Below are 21,787 nucleotides of genomic sequence, written 5' to 3' on the forward strand. Positions count from 1 at the left end.
TTCACTTAGGAAAAAAAAGCTCCAAAGCAAGTCATAGAAGTGTAATCAGAGAAACAAAGGATGCTAAAGCAGTAAATGGAGATTTTGGTCTCCACTTTGCACCCTTGATAGTGGTGAATCTTGTGATGTTTTGCATTATTGTGAGCTTAATTATCACCACCTCTCCCAAATCCAAATTTCAAAATCTCCATGGTCATGATGATCTGGAACTCTGACTGGATGTCCCAATCTGGTTTAATTGAGTTCAGTGCTAAGATATTGGGATTGTCTCCTCTCTGACAATGTTGTACCACAGTGTACGCTGACAGGTGTAGGTATAGCTGTCCAACAACCTGTGATGATCATAATTAATCTCACTTCTAGGCTCGTTCATACAAATGCCTTCCTTCCCTCCTAAATGTCCCTCAGACCTCCTGGCAACATAACATCTTAGATAATCTTTTTGTTTGATGATCCTGGCTTGAGATTTCCTGTCTCCTAATCAGCTTTTCTTCCCTGTCATTAAGGTTGTCTGAGTTTTTACCCTGTGTCTAGGGTCATATAACATCGACTGTTCTATGCTGTGGTTTTCCTCTAGTTACTTCACCTTCATATCATCTTGAGAGGTTATATTTGGCCCAATATCATATTCTAAAATTGAAACATCCAGTTTTATATTCTTTCCCATTAACACTTCTGCTGGTTAGTACCCATTATTCAATGGCGTTGCTCTGTGATGAAGTGGAGCTAAATCACAGTCTGCATTCCTAAGCATTAGTGAGTTCATAATCTTAACTGCTCTTTCCATTTCTTTTTTTGACTTGGATGAAGTAGAGGACATTTCACCAGTTTGATATTTGTCTGTGAAACCCTCATTCACAAATTGAGGTCCACAATTTAATGCTATTTCTTTCAGAAAACCATGCTTTAAAAAAAATCATTCGTGTGATGTGGGCTTTGCTGGATGGGCCAATACTTATTGCCCACCCCTAAGTGTCCTTGAGATTCAAAGACTATTTTTTATACTGTGATTTCTGAGTCTGCTGTGATTGAATGAAATCTTGCAATTTTAATTCATAATAGTCAACCAGAAATAACTGCATCTTCCCTTTGAAATCAAACAAATCTGTAGATTTTTCTATGCCCTTTCTTGAAATCTTGTTAAAATCATTAGCTCCGCAGGCATTTGGTTGTTTATGGCATACATTTGACATGATGAAATATATTCCTGTGACTTTCAAATTCTGATTCTTGTGGTCATGCTCTGCATTTTGTGTACCAAATTGTACTCTATCGAATTTCCGTGGGATTTCTCTGTGCATTGATTTTTCACTAATTATGCACCAAAAGACTGTCTGAGATCGTCAAGTGTGTTGTTTTTGCTCATGCTCTTTTCAGCAGTTGGTCTGCTGGACTATGTTTTGATCACTCTTGCCAATAGAACTGTCTGACCTTTGCACACACTTTGTCAGATCATTAAGCTGCATGATTTTGTCTGAGTTTGACCTCAATTGCCAGTAAAGTACTGGTTATCACCAAATGATATGACTTTATATCTACTTCAACATTAATATCTATTGGCACCTTGATCCACTACTGCCTTCGAGTGGATTTGACGCCACATGCACCATATCTGGAATTTAGATTCTACCATAGGTTGTACCACATCAGCCTAAGCCTGAATCTTTTCATATACTAATGACTTTTTAAGATTTCTTTTGAACTGAATAACATTTCCAAGGTTTGTCATCCATTTTAAGGTGAAATTTCAGTCCCACGAGACAGTCTCTGAACCTTTCATTTCCTATAAAATTGTTAATGCTGAACTCTCTATGATTGTGAACCTCTCTTCAGGGTCAAAGCACAGAATGTAAAAAATAAGATCTTTTTGCATTTTGTCAGTTTTAATTTGACAACAGTCTACTCCTAGTCATGTAGACAATGAACCTGTAACTACTATAATGAACAAGCATGGGTTGAATTGTATCAAAACATCAATAGAAAACAACACTTGGTTGATTATTTCAAATGCTGTTCTCTGTCCTGACTCCAATAACATTTCTTGCCTTTTTTCAAAAGCTCACTTACGGGTTAAGAAAGATTGGTTAAGTCGGGATAAACTTTCCAATTTGTTTCAACACGCCTAAGAAGTTCCGTACACCATTTACACACTTTGGTGTTGGAAATTCACTGACTCTTGTTTTCCTTGGATCCACGGTGATGCCTTGTTTGGATAACATGACCAAGAAATATAATCATCACTTTGCAGAATTAACATTTCTCATTTAATGTAAGACGATAGGTTGGATAGGCTGGGACTTTTTTTACTGGAGCATAACAGGTTGAGAAGTGACCTTACAGAGGTTTATGAAATCATGAGGGTTACAGATAAGATGAATGGCAGATGTCTTTTCCCTAGAGTAGGGGATTTCAACACTAAGGCGCATATTTTTAAGATGAGAGAAGAAAGATTTAAAAAAGACACGAGGGGCAATGTTTTTACACAGAGTGTGGGTCATGTACGGAATGAACTTCCAGAGGAATGGTAGATGTGAGTACTGTTACAATGTTTTAAAAACCTTTGGATACGTACATGAACAAGAAATGTTACGACGGATATGGGCCAAGTGTAGGCAGGTGGGACTAGTTTAGTTGCAGAATATGATCGGCATGGGCTGGTTGGACTGAAGGATCTGTTTTCATGCTGTATGACTCTTTGAATCGATGGTTCTATGTCCCTGGTTATCTGGTCATGTTCTTTCTTTGTTTTATCATGCACTGTGTTTTCATAGAAAAGATGGTTTCTCTTCTCTGGAATATTAATGGCTCCTGTCTAGGCTTCAAACTTTTCCAGGTTTCTTTTTCATGTTTCCCTTCAAGGATTCCAGATATTTAGTTTTGGGAAATCTCTGGATCCCAAATTCCAAATGGTACAGAATTGAAGCAATATCATCGAACGGTATAATAAATGTAGCTATCAATTTTGACTCTTGGTCTATTTGCCAGAAACCACTGTTTACAGCCAGTTTTCTTTAAAACGTGCTTTGTTTGTGGCCAAACTGAGTGATGATATTTGAGAATTGTTACCAGGCCTGAAAACCAGTGTGTTGAATCTGCTGCTGTGATATGCCCTTACATTTAATCGTGCTATCTTACTGAGATTTTACTGTTCTCATAAAAGGATGAGGAATTTTCTTGGCAGAGTACAAAATGATTGGTTTTGCATTCTCTTGAAGAGTAATATATGGTAGTCCTACTTCAAGTTGCGTAAACCTTTGAAACTTTGGACATTTTTTCAAATGTTTCCTCTGATCTCCTAAAGTATTGTAACCAAGCTGGAAAGTAATATGGCATTTCTACCCAACCATAAGGCATTTTGATTCCTCTATCTGTATATTGTTTCACTGATACTTCTTCTGTGACTAAGCTTCATGATGATTTGCCCTTGCACCTGAAGAGGTGCGCACCTTGGAAAGTGAAACTTTCTTTTGCTGGTCTGACTCTCATACTTAAACTATAACAAGCTACCTGTCAGTATTAATACAACCATTCCTGTGCTGAGTTTAAATTCCGTTTCAAATTATTACACTTTAAGCTTGATGGTCCAGAAGTGTTTTGCCACTCTCTGATGGTCCAGAGAAAAGTTGTCTTTATCTTTTTTTTACATATCTTAACATCTTGACTGTTTCCTTATTGTTTTACTTCCTGATAGATCTTTTCTTTGTTTCTAAGATGATGAAAGTGCTGTTAACTTATTTATGTTTTTTGAAATGCCCAACTGGCTACATTTATAGAATTCAGCTTCCACTGCTGGACATCACTGCAGGTGTGACTTTGTTGCAGCCACATCTCCCACAACCGGAATATGGCCGAAGTCATCAATTCCCTCAGTTTTGGAATTTGCTGGGCTTTTGGAAGGGTGACAACACCATTTTGGGGCCTACCAATCCGACTACTTCAGAAGAATCCCCAGTACTGATCATTTTGGCCCTGATTGCAGCCCATGTATCAAGTTTGATTACCTATTCTATTAAATTCTCCTTAGGTTGAAGGAAGTCTGATAGCTTGCCATTGATTAAACCATTATCATACTGTCACTAACTAGTTCATTCATCAAAGCTCCTTAGCCATAACATCCTGCTCAATGAAGTAAAATCTTTTAAAAGGCACACAGTGAAGGAAGTAGCTACTAAGTTGATGATGCATCGGTAGTAATCTCCCAAGATTCTTTAGATACTGGAAAAGCCCCAGGAGATTGGATAACTGCCAAAATAAATCTTTATTCACAAAGGAAAGGAGACTAAAGGCAGGTATCTGTAGGTCAGTTAGTTAACAGCTATCATTGGAAAAGGTTTAGAGTCAATTATAACTGATATAATAGTAGAACATTGAGAAATACCCAGTATAATCAAGCAGAATCAGCAAGTCTTCATGAAGGAGAAATTATGCCAGACAAATTTATTAAAGTTTCCTTTCGAAGTAACAAGCAGAATAGATAAAGAAGAGCCAGTAGATAAGATGTATTTGGATTTCCAAAAGGCTTTTGATGAGGTATTGCACTAATTAATAAGTTGAGAACCCAATGATGGAGGTTGTGTATTAGCATGAACAGAGGATTGGCTAACTAATAAAAAAGAGTTGGGATGGGGGCATTTCAGGATGGAGAACTGTAATTAGTGAAGTGCCACAGGGGTTGGTTCTTAGGCCACAATTGTTTACTGTTTAGATTTATGATCTGCATGATGGAAATGACTGTACAATAGCCAAGTTTGCAGATAATATAAAAATAGGTGGGAAGAGAAGTAGTGAGGTTGGCAGAAAGATGTACAGCGGGATAGAGACAGATTGATTTAGTGGCAAAAACATGACACTTGGAATATACTTTGGGAAAATACTAATTTATGCACTTTGTCCAGAAGAATAGAAGAGGTGAATTTTTTTAAAATGGATAATAACTGCAGAAATCTACAGCACTGAGGGATTTGAAGGTCCTCTTATGTGAATCACAAAAAGCCAAATGCAGTGGATAATAGGGAAGGCAAATGGCATGTCAGCCTTTATTTCAAAGTGAGTGAGCGAAAAAAAAAATTAGGGAGTCCTTGCTAAAATTATACAAGGCACTAATCACACCACTAGAATACTGTGGACAGTTTCAGTCTCCTTATATAAGGAAATATAAACTGATATTGAAGAGAGTGCAGAGCAGGTTGATTAGATAGATTTTGGGTGTGGAGGGATTTTCTTCGGAGGTGAGGTTGAATAGGTTGGCTTTGTACTGATTGGAGTTTGGGAGAATGAGAGGCAATTTTATAGAAACATTCAAGACTCTTAAGCGGCTCGACAAGGTAAATGCTAAGATGTTGTTTTGCCTTGTGAGAAAGTTTTGGAGCAAAGGCCATTTAAGGAAGAGGTAAGAAATTTTCTTCTCAGAGCCTAGTGAATCTATGGAATTCTTTACAGCAGAGAACTGTTGAGGCTGGGTGGTTAAATGCATTGAAGGCTGAGACTCTGTCCTTGGGCCTCTACTGTTTGTAATTTTTATTAATGACTTGGATGAGGGGATTGAAGGATGGGTCAGCAAGTTTGCAGACGACACGAAGGTTGGAGGTGTCGTTGACAGTATAGAGGGCTGTTGTAGGCTGCAGTGGGACATTGACAGGATGCAGAGATGGGCTGAGAGGTGGCAGATGGATTTTCAACCTGGATAAATGCGAGGTGAAATAGTATCAGAGATAATGGGAACTGCAGATGCTGGAGATTCCAAGATAATAAAATGTGAGGCTGGATGAACACAGCAGGCCAAGCAGCATCTCAGGAGCACAAAAGCTGACGTTTCGGAAGGGTCTAGGCCCGAAACGTCAGCTTTTGTGCTCCTGAGATGCTGCTTGGCCTGCTGTGTTCATCCAGCCTCACATTTTATTATCTATAAATGTGAGGTGATGCATTTTGGAAGGTCAAATTTTGAAAGCTGAGTACAGGATTAAGGATAGGATTCTTGACAGTGTGGAGGAACAGAGGGATCTTGGTGTGCAGACATAGATCCCTTAAAATGGCCACCCAAGTGGACAGGGTTGTTAAGAAAGCATATGGTGTTTTGGCTTTCATTAGCAGGGGGATTGAGTTTAAGAGTCGTGAGATCTTGTTGCAGCTCGATAAAACTTTGGTTAGACCGCTCTTGGAATACTGCGTCCAGTTCTGGTCGCCCTATTATAGGAAAATGTGGATGATTTGGAGAGGGTTCAGAGGAGGTTTACCAGGATGCTGCCTGGACTGGAGGGCTTATCTTATGAAGAGAGGTTGACTGAGCTGGGACTTTTTTCATTGGAGAAAAGGAGGAGGAGAGGGGACCTAATTGAGGTATAGAAGATAATGAGAGGCATAGATACAGTTGATAGCCAGAGACTATTTCCCAGGGCAGAAAAGGCTAACACGAGGGGTCATAGTTTTAAGCTGGTTGGAGGAAAGTATAGAGAGGATGTCAGAGGCGGGTTCTTTACACAGAGAGTTGTGAGAGCATGGAATGCATTACCAGCAGCAGTTGTGGAAGCAAGGTCATTGGGAACATTTAAGAGACTGCTGGACGTGCATATGGTCACAGAAATTTGAGCGTGCATACTTGAGGATCAATGGTCGTCACAACATCGTGGGCTGAAGGGCCTGTTCTGTGCTGTACTGTTCTATGTTCTATGTTCTATGTTCTATAAAATTTTTAATCAATAGGCACAAAAATTGGTTAGAGGATAAGGCAGAATAGTGCAGGTGAAGATTATGAGATCAGTCATGATCTCATTGAATGGTGGGGCAGAATTGATGAGCCAAATGGATTGTTTTAGACGTCTTGTGGCTTATCATGATTTACACAGATCTTTTTATATCATTCCCATTTTTAGGGGCTAAGCAATTTTGCCCCCAAAACATGTACCTTTATAAATGTCAGTTATAGCACTTTCTGGAATATTATCTTACGGCAGTCAAGTTTACTTTTCTTTAGCATAGAGGTGATTTTGACCTTGCCTATTGCTGTAGTTAAGCTACATTGACTTTAATTCAGTGAGCAGCAGTGCCAATCAAGCTCCCTGCTGCTGCTGAGGAAGCGGATTTTAAAGGGCCAATGGCAACACCCTGGAGGGAGATGCCAGCAGTGTTGAGAATGAAAGAAATAAGCTGTTTCAGCTTCATGTGAGATTTTTGCAGTGCCAGCAACAGCTGGAAGATTCAATCTGCAAGCCTTTAAAACTCCAAGAGGCTGCACTGAAATACATGTCATACTTGTTTTCAGTTTTCCTTTCAACGTACACCAAAAATACTTATTGCTTGTTTTAGCTATCCATGCTTAATGGGTAGGAGCAGAAGAGGAATGCAATTCAAAAAGCAAGAACAAAATAATCCTTCACTTCACCCAAATAACACATACCCATGAGATTCCCACTTATTTCTGCTGAAAGCTCCAGATCTAAGACTAGAGTTGGTCCTCAGTGGCAAGCAGTGCATCAACAATATCCACTATTTTAATCCTAAAACCAGTTAGTGCCAGGTACATTACTTCCAGCATGTGCCATGCACATATTTTTCAATGTATTTTGCGATGGGAAGTTTATAGTCAAATCAGTACTCACTCACAGAACATGTTATTTCACATATTTGTTAATAAACCTAACTGTTGTGAAATCATTCTTGCGAAATGTTCAGTGGTTATTTGATATGATTATGTCAGAATATCAATATGGCTGTACACTTTACAACCAAAGCTAGTCTGCTTTCAGCCTTTAGTGAAAGTGAATTAGAAACATTCTGACTACAGCAATATTGAAACAACATAGTATAAATAACAATGTTGTCACATGGCACATGTTTATCGATATAACATTAAACTACGTTGCATTAATGCTGAATGTGAAATTTAAATCCAGTATGATGGCAAAAACTGACTGAAGCAAAGGACAGCAAGACTCGCTTCTCTAAGCCAGGCCATGACATTAGATTCAATTTGCATTTACTTTGGAGAACTTTAGTGTAGGAGCAAGGGCACTGGTAATGTCTCTATCTCTGGAAAAGAAGCTCTGAGTTTGAGTTCCATGCTAACACTTGTTGCTGATCAAGGTTGGCCAAACAGATTGATTGATTGTCAAATCTTGTAAATCTTTCTGAAATACCTGATGTGGCAGGGTTATAACCCCAATTACCTGCCTCTCTAGTCTGGGAATGTCTGTGCCTGGCTGTCATTAGAGATCGAGCACACAATGTCTATTGGTGTTCATGACAGGATGGCACCAGATGGGGGCTAGGATGCATTCCTTCCCAATCAATAACAATTCTATTGAATCTATGGTTTTCTTTCCAGTCTCCAAAATGCTGGTTTATTTTTTGCTTGATAAATTATAGCTTTTCTTTCTTGAAAAAGCATAGTGTAAAGCTGCCTTAGTTGTCCCATAAATAACATTTTGTTTTAAGATTTTCTGAGTTTCCATTAAGACTTTGTTGAGAATTGCAGTGACCCTAAGGTCATTTTGTCATTTTGTTTTCATTTTGTTCTCATCTGGTTAATTTTCTTTATCGTACACACCATGGCAGATGTCAAGAATCAGCTTCCTGGTCACCCATTCTGCAGAAGACATGGTGAACCATTACAATACTTTACCCAGAAGCATTGACCAATCTAATGAACATTCATTGCTCAATCCACAGAAGTGAGGATGAGAAAATAGACAGAAAAGTGACTATTTAATGTCAAAGACAGCAAAATATTCAAAGTTGCAATTATAGCCTATCTATGACTGAATCAAACAGCAACATAACAGTCAAAATAATCAGTAATATCTTTACTGAAATGCAGTAGGGATGATTGTGTTGTCATGCGAGATTTGTTGATCAGGAAGCAATGAATACATTCTGAATAAATTTATTGAGGCTACTGCAAACTGGACTTTCTGGCTACGTTATCTTTAAGTTAAAAAGATTCTGATGCACTTTTTGCCATTGCAAGTGACAGAAATTTTGCGTCTGCAATGCTCCCAACAGCAGTATGCCAAGAAAAGCGTACAAATCCAGATTTTCTAATGGCAAGATAGTCAGTAGCCTAGTGGTGATGGGAGTTGTGCATAGGAGTCCTGCAAATCCTCATTACAGGTAGTCTCTAAAGGAATTGCCTGAGAATTGAAGATTCTGCTGGGCAATTCCTCCATGCCTGGAACCATCCAAAAATCTCCAGTTAAGTTGGAGAGTTTGGAGGATCCCAATGAAATTGCATTGATTTTTAGTAGATACTCAGGAAAAGTTAGATTACTGAGGAGGCAATGGTCTAGTGGTGTCATCACTGGACTGTTCATCCAGAGACCCTGGTAATGTTCTGGGGACCTGGATTTGAATCTCATTATGTCAGATGGTGGAATCTGAATTTAATAAAAATCAATATATGGAATTAAGAGTCTAATAATGACCATGAATCCATTGTTGATTGTTGTAAAAAAAATCTGGCTCACTAATGCCCTTTATGGAGGAAATCTGCCATCCTTACCTGGTCTCTAGACCCACAGAAATGTGATTGACTGTTAACTGCCCTCTTGGCAGTTAAGGATGGGTAATAAATGCTGCTTAGACAGCTACATCCACATCCTATGAATGAATTTTTAAAAAATAAATAGGTAGTTACTTAGGAGATTGACGATCAAACTGATCTAAACTTAACCTCACACACCCACAGTTACACCTGCCCAGACCCTTTATAGCTCCTCACTGATGCTACTCTGGACTTAATCTGCCTTCATCTCCTCTGAGGACTAACACCTTTTTCTCTCACTGCAGTTCCAATCTGTCTCCATCCTCTGCATGGCATCCCACTCGTCCCAACACCTTAACCTTGTGATAACCATTATCTGCTTAACATTTGACAGCAGCTATCAAAGGAGTTGTCTAGACTTTTAAATTTCCGTATACAGCAGCTTGCTGCTGTGAAAAAGGAGCATGGTGTGCCTTATCCCAATGGCTCTGCACTACAAGAGAAACTGTCAAAATGGAATTAGGGTTCACATTACTGAAAGAGCAATTATCACAATCTCCTGTTAGAAAAGTGGAGTTATCCTTTTGGAAAAGGAAGTGATGGAATGGCAATCTGTGTGAGATTGCTGCTCATTTGAGAACCTGGTCCATAATTTATAGAGCTGGATTAACACAGCAGGCCAAGCAGCATCTTAGGAGCACAAAAGCTGGCTTTTCACGCCTAGACCCTTCATCAGAAATGGGGGAGGGAGAGACAGTTCTGAAATAAATAGGGAGAGAGGGGGAGGCGGATCGTAGATACAGGAGAAGATAGGTGAAGAGGAGACAGACAAGTTAAAGAGACGGGGATGAAGCCAGCTCAGGAAGAACCTGTTCTTCCTCTCACCTATCCCCTCCTCCCACCTCAAGCCACACTCGCATTTCCTTCCGACTAACCTCATCCTGCCCCCTAGACCTGTCCATCCTCCCCAGACTGACCTATCTCCTCCCCACCTCACCACCTACACTCACCCCTACTGGCTCCATCCCCGACTCTTTAACTATATGATTTAGATATCTTCAGTCCAAATGCACCCTGATTATGCCATCTTTCTTTAGCATTTCTGTGTGCAAACATACACTGTGGATAATATCATTATCATATTATCCAACTCACTCTTGCCTTCCCTTGAATATGAAGACTGCACTTTCTTGGAGGATAGATAGATAGAATTGTAACTTTTCCAAAGCGGTTTTACTTCATTGGAAATGTGACCCATTATGGATTTGTCTGCAAGGCTGACTTCATAAAGTTCATTTAGTTCTTGCAAGGCTCAGTTGGAGATCTGAAGGTTTGCAAACTTGGAATTTATATACTTTAGATAAAGTAGAAGTGGCTTGTCCTTTATTGAATAATTGACAAATTTTCACGCTGGCAAAGTGAAATGCTTTTATTATAATATAGCTGTTATGAAAAATTTTACATATTGGGAATGATCTCTTCATGAGTAATGAGCAGAATTCAGTGATGTGCCCTGGTAAAATTTTTAAATTTGTGCTTATGGGATGACTCAGTGGGGGCCAGTCTATTGTGTTCTGAAAAAAAAAATGAGTTAATGTTCAATGAAGCCAGCCAAAGAAATCCCCTTACAACTTGTCTAAATGGCAACACTGATGTCAGTGAAATCAATCACTCTACAGGCTCACTGATGGTTGGAAGGAGATTATTCAATCTGTGGCTAACTTTTGCTGAAATACAATAAGGCTAATCTCATCAATTTTCAGGCTACCAAGAAACAGTTACACAAGGTCAGACACATCTGCTGTAGTCTTTTCAATAAAACTCAGACATACACTGAGCTCCACACAGCAATCCACTAAGTACAATTGACTCCTAATAACAAGTCCATTTTTGCAGCAAAATATAATTATTATTACAGAATCATTTCTTACAATGTCCCAGGCACCACCGTCATAACCTTCCTTGGGTATGTTCTATTCCACAAGCAGGACTGATCTAGCAGAGGTGCCAGCCTAGTGATATATAGCCAGGAAGGAATTGCTCTCAGAGCTCTCAATATTGACTCCAGACCTCATGAGATATCGGGGCATCAGGTCAAATGGGGCAAGGAAATCTCCTGCTAATTAAAACACAGCATTTCCCTTAACTAATGAATCCATTCTCCTCAATTTTGAACAACACTTACAGAAAGCACTATGGATGACAAAGGCACAGAATGTATTCTAGGTAGATATTTCAATGTCTATACCAAGAGTGGCTCGGCACAGCACTACTGATTGAGCTGGTCAGGTCCTAAAGGACATAACTGCTTGACTGGATCTGTAGTAGATGGTGAGGAAAACAACAAGATGCAAAAAAAAACTTGACCTCATCCTTACCAATCTGCCACTGCAAATGCATCTGTCCATGACAGTATCAGTAAGAATGAACGCATCACAGTCCTCACAGAGACAAAGTCCTACCTACACATTGATAATATCTTACATCATGTTTGTGACACTATCCCTGTGCTAAATGGGGCAGACAATGAATAGATTTAGCTATTTAAGACTGGTTTTCTATGGGAGTCTCTGTATGCCATCCGTATGCCATCCGCCAAATTGTTTTATTATAAAAGCAGAGGTTGAACCCCCTCTGACAACTAAAACCAAAACACCCAGAAAGGAGGGCCTCACCTTATAATATGTTAAAATGAGTGTGAAATGTGGTGTAACCTGCTTTTCCACAACTTCTAGTGGTTAAATAAAATAAACCCCTGTCACTCTCTTTACAATCAACAAGTAACAATTTACTTATCTAACTCCAACAGTAAACAAACTAACTAAATTATTAACGAACCAAATAAATCCCCTCTAACTACTAACTATTCCCGAATAAAACAAGATTCTAATGGAATGCTGTTCCGATAAATACAAGTCCCACTTACATAAAATAAAATAAAAACAAGAATTTAGTCTCTCGGAAGTACAGACAGGTTACATGTCTCTTGGAATGTTCTGTGTCTTCTCCACAAAATAGCTGTCAGGAATGCCTTCTCCAGTGAATTCTTCTGTCAGGAATATTAACTAGTTGTGTCATAGGTATCCATGATTTAGATAGTGCTTTCTCTAAAACTTAGAGAAAACTGTGTGAGACAGTGATTCTCTCTTGTGTGCTGAGAGCTGTTAACTCTAGCTGTTGACGCTCCTGATTTTCCAACTGCCTTCTCCTTTTATACGCTTGATGACATATTAATTTCTTACAATAGGAATCGTCCTATGTTGTCTAAACCATCAGATTTAAATTTAGTTTTTTTTTAATTTCTAAGTGCCTGATTCTAATTGATTGCCTGAATTCAGAACAAGACAAAACTTACTTAGGCTACTAGCTGTATGGCTTTTTGATACAAACATTTCAATTTGAGTCTGTTTTGTGCACCTGCAAACCCACAAGCTGCTCACAAACATTTTGATTAAATCTCTAAGCATAGAAAAAACACATCACCTTCTAATTGGAACATGCATTGCTTTTCTACTGTAACATTTTATAAACGCTAAATTCTAACTTCCTGCCTTCCAAGCCACACGTACTCTACCAAACTTTGCAAATGTATACCAACATAATCTGCAACCTCTGGGTCTGGCATATCCTCCACTCTATCATTGTCATCAAGATCAATGAAGAGTGCAGGAGGTACTGCCAGGAGCAGCAATGGCTATCTCCAATAAGAGACAATTTAATCACTACTCCTTGACATTCATTAGAGTTACAATCACGGAATACCCCACTATAAACATCCTGAGGGCCACAATTGACTAGAATGTGAACTGTCTAACCATACTAATACAGTGGTTAAAAGAGCTGGTATCAGCCAAAGAATATTGCAGCAAGTAACTTCCCTTCTGACTCCCAAAGCCTGTCCACCATCAACAAGGTGCAAGTCAGGAATGTGATGGAATGCTCCCCAGTTGCATGGATGGGCGCAGCTCCAACAACACTCAAGAAGCTTGAAACCACTTAGAACAAATCTGCCCACTTGATTGGCACCGTATCCAAAAGCATTGACTTCTTTGTGTGCCATCTACAAAATGCACTGCACAAATTCACCAAAAACTCACCAAAATCCATGTTCTTAAACAGAACCAAATGCACGGCCACTTCCATCTAAAAGGACAAGGGTGGCAGTTACATTGTAACATTGCCAGCTAAAAGTGCCCTTTCAAACGTCTCATCATTGATACATGTAAACATATTACTGTTCCTTCTGTGCCATTGCATCAAGATCCTGGAATTCTCATTCCAACGGCATTATGGTTTATCCTAAATCACATGGTCTCCAGTGGTTCAAGAAGGCAGCTCATCACCACTTTTCAAGAGTAACCAGCGACAAACAATAAATGCTTAACCAGCCAGCAGCATCTGAGAAGGGAATAAAAGAGACCAGCTGGGATTTAAAGTTTGCAATTGATGTATACTTTTATCAGAAGCATTAACTAGTTTTAGAAAATAAATATCCCAATCATGAAGTAATGTCATGCTAAAGCCGGTAAATTGAAATAGCATGAAATCACAGTATCATTTACCATTAATTAGTTTAAGTAATGATCAATAAAATTATTATAAACAAATTAAATTGAATTAAATAAAGATTAATTTGAACAGACAATTATTTGCAGAAGTACAATTATATTTGATTAAAGGAAAATACACCAAGTGTAAAAGCTCTGATTGAATAAATAGCTGAAATACTGTGCTTCTTCTGAATATTAGACTATTCAATTTCCACAAATTGCATTAATTTCACTTGACAATTGTCTCTTCTATTCTCATGAAGTTGTATACCTCCTTGCTGAGGTACAGTTCTACTATTATTGAGCATTTTTTGGTAATTTGTCTAAATAATCATTTTCTTGTGTAAGCTGTAGACAATATCAATGCCAACAGATCAGTGACAACATTTAGGTCAGCACGACATCGTGGGCCAAAGGGCCTGTACTGTGCTGTACTGTTCCATAACAGCCAAGGTGGGCTCTCATCCAATTTCCATATACTTTCAGCAGAAGTCACTGAATTGTAATTTTCCCTCCCTCATGAAAAAAACAAAGAATGCATATAACAGAGCTAATGCTGACATGCCAGCTGATTTTGGCCAGCTCCCAGATCAAAGATTAAATCTTGAGCCTTTTTGATCTCTATATCTAATCTACTCATTAGATAAATGAACCATACTACTAGAATAGTATACATATGTACCCTTACGCAACATTTAAGGATTAACTCACCAGTGAGACAAATGTTTACCCAATGCTTAGTTGAAATAAACAATACGATAAAAGTGTAAGGGTTCGTCCTCAGTTTCAAGCCAATTTAGCTGATAGCCAAAGAAACAATGACTTCATAGATTTTCTTTAACTCACCATCATTGCACATTTTCATACTGTAATACTGCAGTTAAAATGAATATCTATCTCTCAGTTGCCTTTTTGTCCAATTTCAAAATATTTTCAGTCCCAACCAGTTTTTGTTACATTATTTTATTGATCAGAACAGTCATTTTTCATGGTCATCTTTCATGACAGCAAGTCAGATTTGCTCTGATTTTATTTTTATTGCAAATGCAGACTTCTTAAGGCAATAGGAATGATACATACGTGTTTCTACAAATAGCTGCATAACCACTTAAGATTTATTAATATCTATGTCATAAAAATGTAATAATTCTAAGAAATCACTTGAGCAGTTTACAAACGAGTTTAGTAATTTCTCGGGGTAAATATAACTATTGCAAATACAGCAAGTCTTTTTAGTCAGCAAATTTAACGGATGTAGTTTATATTTATTGGAGTATTTACGTTTGTTTCGGGTAGTGACATAGTTACATCAATACCAGCCAATATGTCTCAAATGTCTTCATGCAGGTTTCCGGAGAAATTAGCACAACTAATTTTCTCAAAAGATGATAGATATTGTGTATATCTGTATGGGATATACATGCACATATGTTCATAAGAGAAATACCATATTTAAATGAAGTACCCAATGGCTGCATGCTTTTAACATTAGAGATAATGGAGACTGCAGATGCTGGAGATTCCAAGATAATAAAATGTGAGGCTGGATGAACACAGCAGGCCAAGCAGCATCTCAGGAGCACAAAAGCTGACGTTTCGGGCCTAGTTCGGGTCTAGGCCCGAAACGTCAGCTTTTGTGCTCCTGAGATGCTGCTTGGCCTGCTGTGTTCATCCAGCCTCACATTTTATTGCTTTTAACATTAGATCCTTTCCATTGTTTTCTGAACTCTCTCTGCTTCTACTGATTTGAATCAATTTTTGCAGTTTATGTATTTATGCAAATGATGTAGATTACAAAATTATTACATATAAATGTGATAAATCCAAACACTCGCAGCAACATATTTTGGGTATAATGTGAGTCTGCAGTAAATTTGATCATGAGAATTACTTTAAAATCATAACTGCATTTTTTCTTAACAAATTGTAATAAAAATAACGAATGCATGACATTTGCTTCTTAAGTAAATTCATGTTGACAAGGGTGCAATTTTTCATAGGGATCCTTCATTGATTTAATTCCATTTTCACAGATAACAGCCTTTGAAAAGACATTACAATCTTTGTAACTACTGCAGCAATAATTTACTTTCCCAGTCATTTCTGTTAGGTCCCTCCATAAACTTCAGTATGTTAATGATTACATAATTTACCTTCCTGTATCTCTCATATCAATCTAAAACCACTGTTACAGTTCTTTCATACCATAAACATTTTTAAACCAAATTATCACTAGTATTAATAGTTGTGTTATAAAGGCACTTGGCTGTTGGGGATGGGGCTGAGATGTGGGATAGTGGCAATTATGTTTGAAAATGTTTTATGCTAAATAGCTCTAAGATGGCCAATTAGTTACAACATCATTTCAGTTCATGTTGAGCACAAGATATCTTGGTAAGGGAGTTGATCATGTGCTAGAAATGAATGTCTGGAGAATTTCTAGGGGTCTGATTGACAATAAAATTGTCAGTTCGCACTCATTAAGGAATCTGCCCAGCAATTTGGTGTTTTATGCTGCAATTAAATCTATGGTCAATTTGCAGTGTCATTTTCTGCTGGAGTTTCAAAGATGCTTTCTAAGCCACAACAGGAGACCTTCTGGGGCATTTTGTCAAGACTTTATCAACAGTTATTCTATTTACCATTTCTTCTAGAAATTCTCGGAGGTGATTCCATTCACCATCAATCCTATCCCCTCCGGAGGATACAGGACATCCCTTTTTTCTGGACTTTCTCAACGGAGGCCTTGAGGCATAATGGTTGCTTATTTAGCTCTAGACCACAAGCTCTGCATTCAAATCCCTCCTCAGGACTTAATGGCTCGGTAAGGTGTGCCATAACACAACTGAACAAGTTGCTTATCAATCTGTAAATCCTACCAGTATATCAATGACAAAAAGTAAGTGTGGGAGCAGCACCTCCTATCAAGTTAAAGGACTCCACACATACCTTCTCACCACGAACAAGTGTCATAATTGTTTAGAGGGACTACCACACACTCACTAGTGCCACATCTGAGAACCTGAATATCCTGAAATGTTTTGTAGTGCATCAGGCATTGCATCCACACCTTCAGTGGTCTGGGTGCAAGGACTATTCATACACTGTTCCATAAAGATCAGCGTTTGAGGACATCTTCAGATCTCTGGCAAGTTTAAACCATGGTAAAAATGAACTAGTCCCAAAATTGCAAATTAAGATCAGACTTTTAAATGATTGTGTCTTATTAGCACACAACATATTTAATTCTAGTTTTCATCCTTCCAACAAAATAAATTACAATTAAATTTTTGTGCTTATACTGGATTCTGTCATTTCAATTATTTTCATTTCGTTTATAATTAAAAATAGTGACAAGTTGTCAAAGTATTTTCTCTTATGCTACCAGGACAAATGCAAACTATCACATTTTAAGATTAGCAAGTCAACTCTGGTTACAGCATTGCCATGAAGAACTATTGCATTCTTCTCTGTAGTTTTGTTTAATTCAAAAAAGGGGCAACACTTGGAGATCTATGTTTTGCCTGAAGAGGACATGTATCTAAAAATGGTTACGTATAGCTTCCACCAAATATAAACTTAAATTATTTGTTAGCATAATTCTTAGCAAGATTGTCCAGCAAATGCTATCTAATCGCAGAATCACATCTAACATTAGCCATTTTTTTTAGTTGTACAAGCATGGGCTGTTTGAGTACTCTCAGTTTTCTGTCTATAATGAACAACCATTGGGACACGTCACTTCATACATACACTAGCCTGGGTTGTGCCGTGATAGTGGGGTGAAGCTAATGCTTTACCAATGCCAACCTCTACGGAAAGACGGTGCAAGCAGTTGCTGCTCATGGAGCATGTCCTGAGACATTGGAGAATGCTCACCAACCTGGAGAAAACACCAATGAGTTACAGCTGCCAGGATCCCATTCTGACTTACAAGCAAGAAATGGCTGCTATCCAGTTTCCCTCTACTGCCAGGGAAAGCAGCCACCTTCATATAAATGAGGTTGGTAGTAATGAAATCCTAATTCATGCAAATAGGCTCCTCACTGCTCACCAGCAAGGTTCTCAATCCAGCCATTTAGAAACTTAAGTGGAAAATTGGATTTTTCTTACCATTGATAATATCTTTCTCATTCTCACCATATTTCTCTAACTGTCTTGCGATTGTCCCTGTTATTCAGAGGCTGAGAAAATTGAACCCCATATTTGATTTGGGGCCAAGAACCTTTCAAGGTTAAGCCTCCAAAGGGAATGTGAGCAAGTGGCAAAAGTGGTCAATGGCCAGAAATGAGCAGTAGTATCGATAAAAGCTTAATGACCTCACTGAATGGTCAAGGTGAAGGATGTTTCTGCACATTAAAACTTTAACAAAATATGTTACACATTTTGGTGCTTAAATTCCTAAGTGGCAATAATAATTATTAAACAGTCGCTGCATTGAAGTCATGGTCCAGAAGGAGGACCTGTGAGAATGTTCCTAAAATTATTCTTAGACATCACCGGAATACAAGTTTCAATTTTTGTCTGACTATGACACTGAACTAGCCATATGGAAGTCCATAGGAAAGGCAAAGAAAATTTTAAGGCAAGCCACTACAAGCCAGCAAGTTTACATCTTTAAGGAAGAAGCAGGAAAAAAAATCCACATTCGTTTTGAGTGAGCATTAATAGCATATTTACCAAGTCTTGTTTTACTAACCAGCCGTTTTAGAGGGAGTGCAATAAACGTTCAGCAAATTGATTTATGGGATGGCAGTTTTGTCATATAAGGATACTTTGGGTCAACTGGGCCAGTGTTGATTTATGTTCAGAATAATGACAGGGCATCTCATTGAAAGGTATTACATTCTGAGAGGACTAGACAGACTGGATGCAGGGATTATGTTTCACCTGGGAGGGAGCTCTTGGACTGGCATCTAAGGCTGGACTTGACTTACTGTGCTGGGAAACTCTGAATAAATGCTAACCCCCTTCCCTTGACAGAGGCCTGCTGACAAATATGACAAGTTTCTTGGCTTTGTATCTGTGCTCATTGGCAGTGCATGACAGTGGTAAGTGAGCCTGGGATCTGCTGCGGCGAGGGCAGAGTGAAAAAAGGCAATGCAAGACAGGGATGCAGTAGCATTCAGGTTAGGCTCAGTGGGAGTGACTGCCACAAGAGCAAGTGAAGAGCCCAGAGATGCAGCCTGGTCCAGTCCATGAGCATGGCCACTGAGAGCGAACTGTCCCTTGCTGCAACATTGCAATGATAGCTGCTAATACAGCCCAAAATGCAACACTGAAATGCAGAAGTTTCCTGTATGTGGATCATAGGTCTGCCCAGAGTTTTCAGAGGTTGGCACATGTTAGATGCCATTGAATGAGGTGTGCATGTGACTGGTGTCCATGGAGCATGACCTGAAATGTTGGTGACCAATTTCCAACATTGAGATTGTTCAGACCAAGCAGTAAGTTTAATCTGCCGAGTGCTCATTCTGGTTTCTTTGTTCAGTTTACCTGATGTCAGGCTTGATTGGCAAGCTTGGTATTTAGTTTGGTATTTAGTGATGCCAAATGTTAATGATGAGAGTTGTGTCATTAACAAGACCCACAGCAAGCATAATGACCAACAATAGGCTAACAACACTGCTAACAACATGCTGCTTGTGATAAAAGAAAGCGTAAGTTGTTTCCAATACTGTGATGGGCCTCACTTGTTACCTGATTCTGCCACATATCTCACATAACCCATGTCACCAAGACCCCTATCATATTCACCTTATTCCCCACAACCCCTGTCGCTGAGATCTCGGTCAGATTCACCTTATTCTCTAAATTTAAATTTACGTGTGCTTTCTTCCTCACCACATCTCATCATAGTGTAAGATCCATCTGGTAGATCCGTTTCCACCATCCTCTTCACTCTCTTGCTTGGTAGGGATCTCCAGGACCTGATGATCTAAAGTAGCGGAGAAAGACATCTGGTAATCTAATAAGAAGAGGCTCCTCTCTCAAATAAGATGTCGTTTATTGCATGACATCAGCGAGGAACAGGTTACATTTTTATTATGGTTACCGTTACTGTGACTTGGAAGAAGATCTTAATTATGGCTTTATTCCTTTGAAATCTACATTTATCCTCCTCTCTGAATTCATGTGCCATCATCGCATTGAACAGGGCTTAATGCACTCCTCAGCATTAAGAACAAAGAACAAAGAAACCTATAGCACAGGAACAGACCCTTCGGCCCTCCAAGCCTGCGCCGATCAAGATCCTCTGTCTAATCTGTCATCTGTTTTCTAACGGTCTGTGTCCATTTGCTCCCTGCCCATCCATGTACCTGTCCAAATATATCTTAAAAGACGCTAATGTGTCTGCATCTACCACCTCCGCTGGCAACATGTTCCAGGCACCCACCACCCTTTAACCTTTACAGACTTTTAAAGCTTTATAAAACAAGTCACACCAACAATAATGTTATCACACATAAAATGCTGGCAAGCAGAGCAGACCCAAGTATAGAACTTATGCAATAAGATTGAAAAAAAAGCAGACCAACTTATGAACTCTGATTTATGTGAACTTCGAAGCCTTAACTTTCTTATAAAGTATGCCCACCAAACCTTTACAGTGCACTGGTGTAGTGCTTAATTCTGGTGAATGTTAAACACTTTGGGTATAAATGAAATTTACGTGCTTGAATTCAGTTTGTTGACAGCCATATAATATTAACTATCATAATACCAAATGCAGTGTACCACATCCTGTTCAAATTTTGAGACCACACACACTATTTTCAATAAATAGTGCTTATAGAGTTAGGGATCGATATTCTCATGCTAAGAAATGTTGTGGAATCTGCTGAAGACGGATAAGACAAATCAATCAATGACAAGAGTCATAGGCTAATAATTAAATGCACGGGGCAGCACGATCGCTCAGTGGTTAGCACTGCAGCCTCACAGCACCAGGGACCCAGGTTCAATTCCAACCTCGGGCAACTGTGTGGAGTTTGTACATTCTCCCCACGTCTGCGTGGATTTCGTCCAAGTGCTCCGGTTTCCTTCCACAGTCCAAAGTTGTGCAGGCTAGGTAGATCGGTCACAGAAATTTGAAGGTGCATACATGAGGATCAATGGTCGGCACAACATTGTGGGCTGAAGGGCCTGTTCTGTGCTGTACTGTTCTATGTTCTATGTTCTATGTTCTAAATTGCCCATAGTGTTCAGGGGTGTGGGTTAATGGGGATGGGTCTGGGTGGGATGCTCCAAGGGGAGGTGCGGACTTGTTGGGCCAAAGGGCCTGTTTCCAAACTGTAGGGAATCTAATCTAATCTTAAAAAAACCGCCACTATCAGGAAGCAATTAACTGTGGAAAGCAGAAAACTAACACAAAATAGCTTGATAACCAATGTTGATTGATTTTGCTCTCTGATGAAGGGTCTAGGCCTGAAATGTCAGCTTTTGTGCTCCTGAGATACTGCTTGGCCTGCTGTGTTCATCCAGCTCCACACTTTATTATCTTGGATTCTCCAGCATCTGCAGTTCCCATTATCATTGATTGATTTTACTGCTGAGGTATGAGAATTAATCCATCAATCTCAGAAAACTCAATCAAGGTGAAGAAGGCACTTGGTACGTTTGCCTTTTGGTCATTGCATTGAGTATAGGAGTTGGGAGGTCATGCTGCCAATGTACAGGACATCAGTTTAACATGCTTTCAGTTCCGGATTCTCTGCCATTGTGAAAAATGTTGTTGAACTTGCAAGAGTTCAGAAAGATT

The 21,787-nt window shown here is 39.0% G+C and overlaps 1 protein-coding gene across 4 annotated transcripts in view; it reads right to left on the bottom strand.

Moving 5' to 3' along the window:
* Positions 1 to 21,787, bottom strand: part of LOC125451304 (small conductance calcium-activated potassium channel protein 2-like) — a 215,588-nt gene that overhangs the window by 156,778 nt on the left and 37,023 nt on the right. Inside the window, exon 2 of one of the 4 annotated variants that reach the window (XM_059644687.1) lies at positions 19,870 to 19,963. The exons of the other annotated variants lie outside the window; for them this stretch is intronic. The gene's annotated coding sequence lies outside the window, so the exon portion shown is untranslated. The remainder of the gene's footprint in view (positions 1 to 19,869; positions 19,964 to 21,787) is intronic. 4 annotated transcript variants of the gene reach the window in all.

The sequence above is a fragment of the Stegostoma tigrinum genome, chromosome 3 (assembly GCF_030684315.1).
Source record: "Stegostoma tigrinum isolate sSteTig4 chromosome 3, sSteTig4.hap1, whole genome shotgun sequence".
NCBI classification, from domain to species: Eukaryota; Metazoa; Chordata; class Chondrichthyes; order Orectolobiformes; family Stegostomatidae; genus Stegostoma; species Stegostoma tigrinum.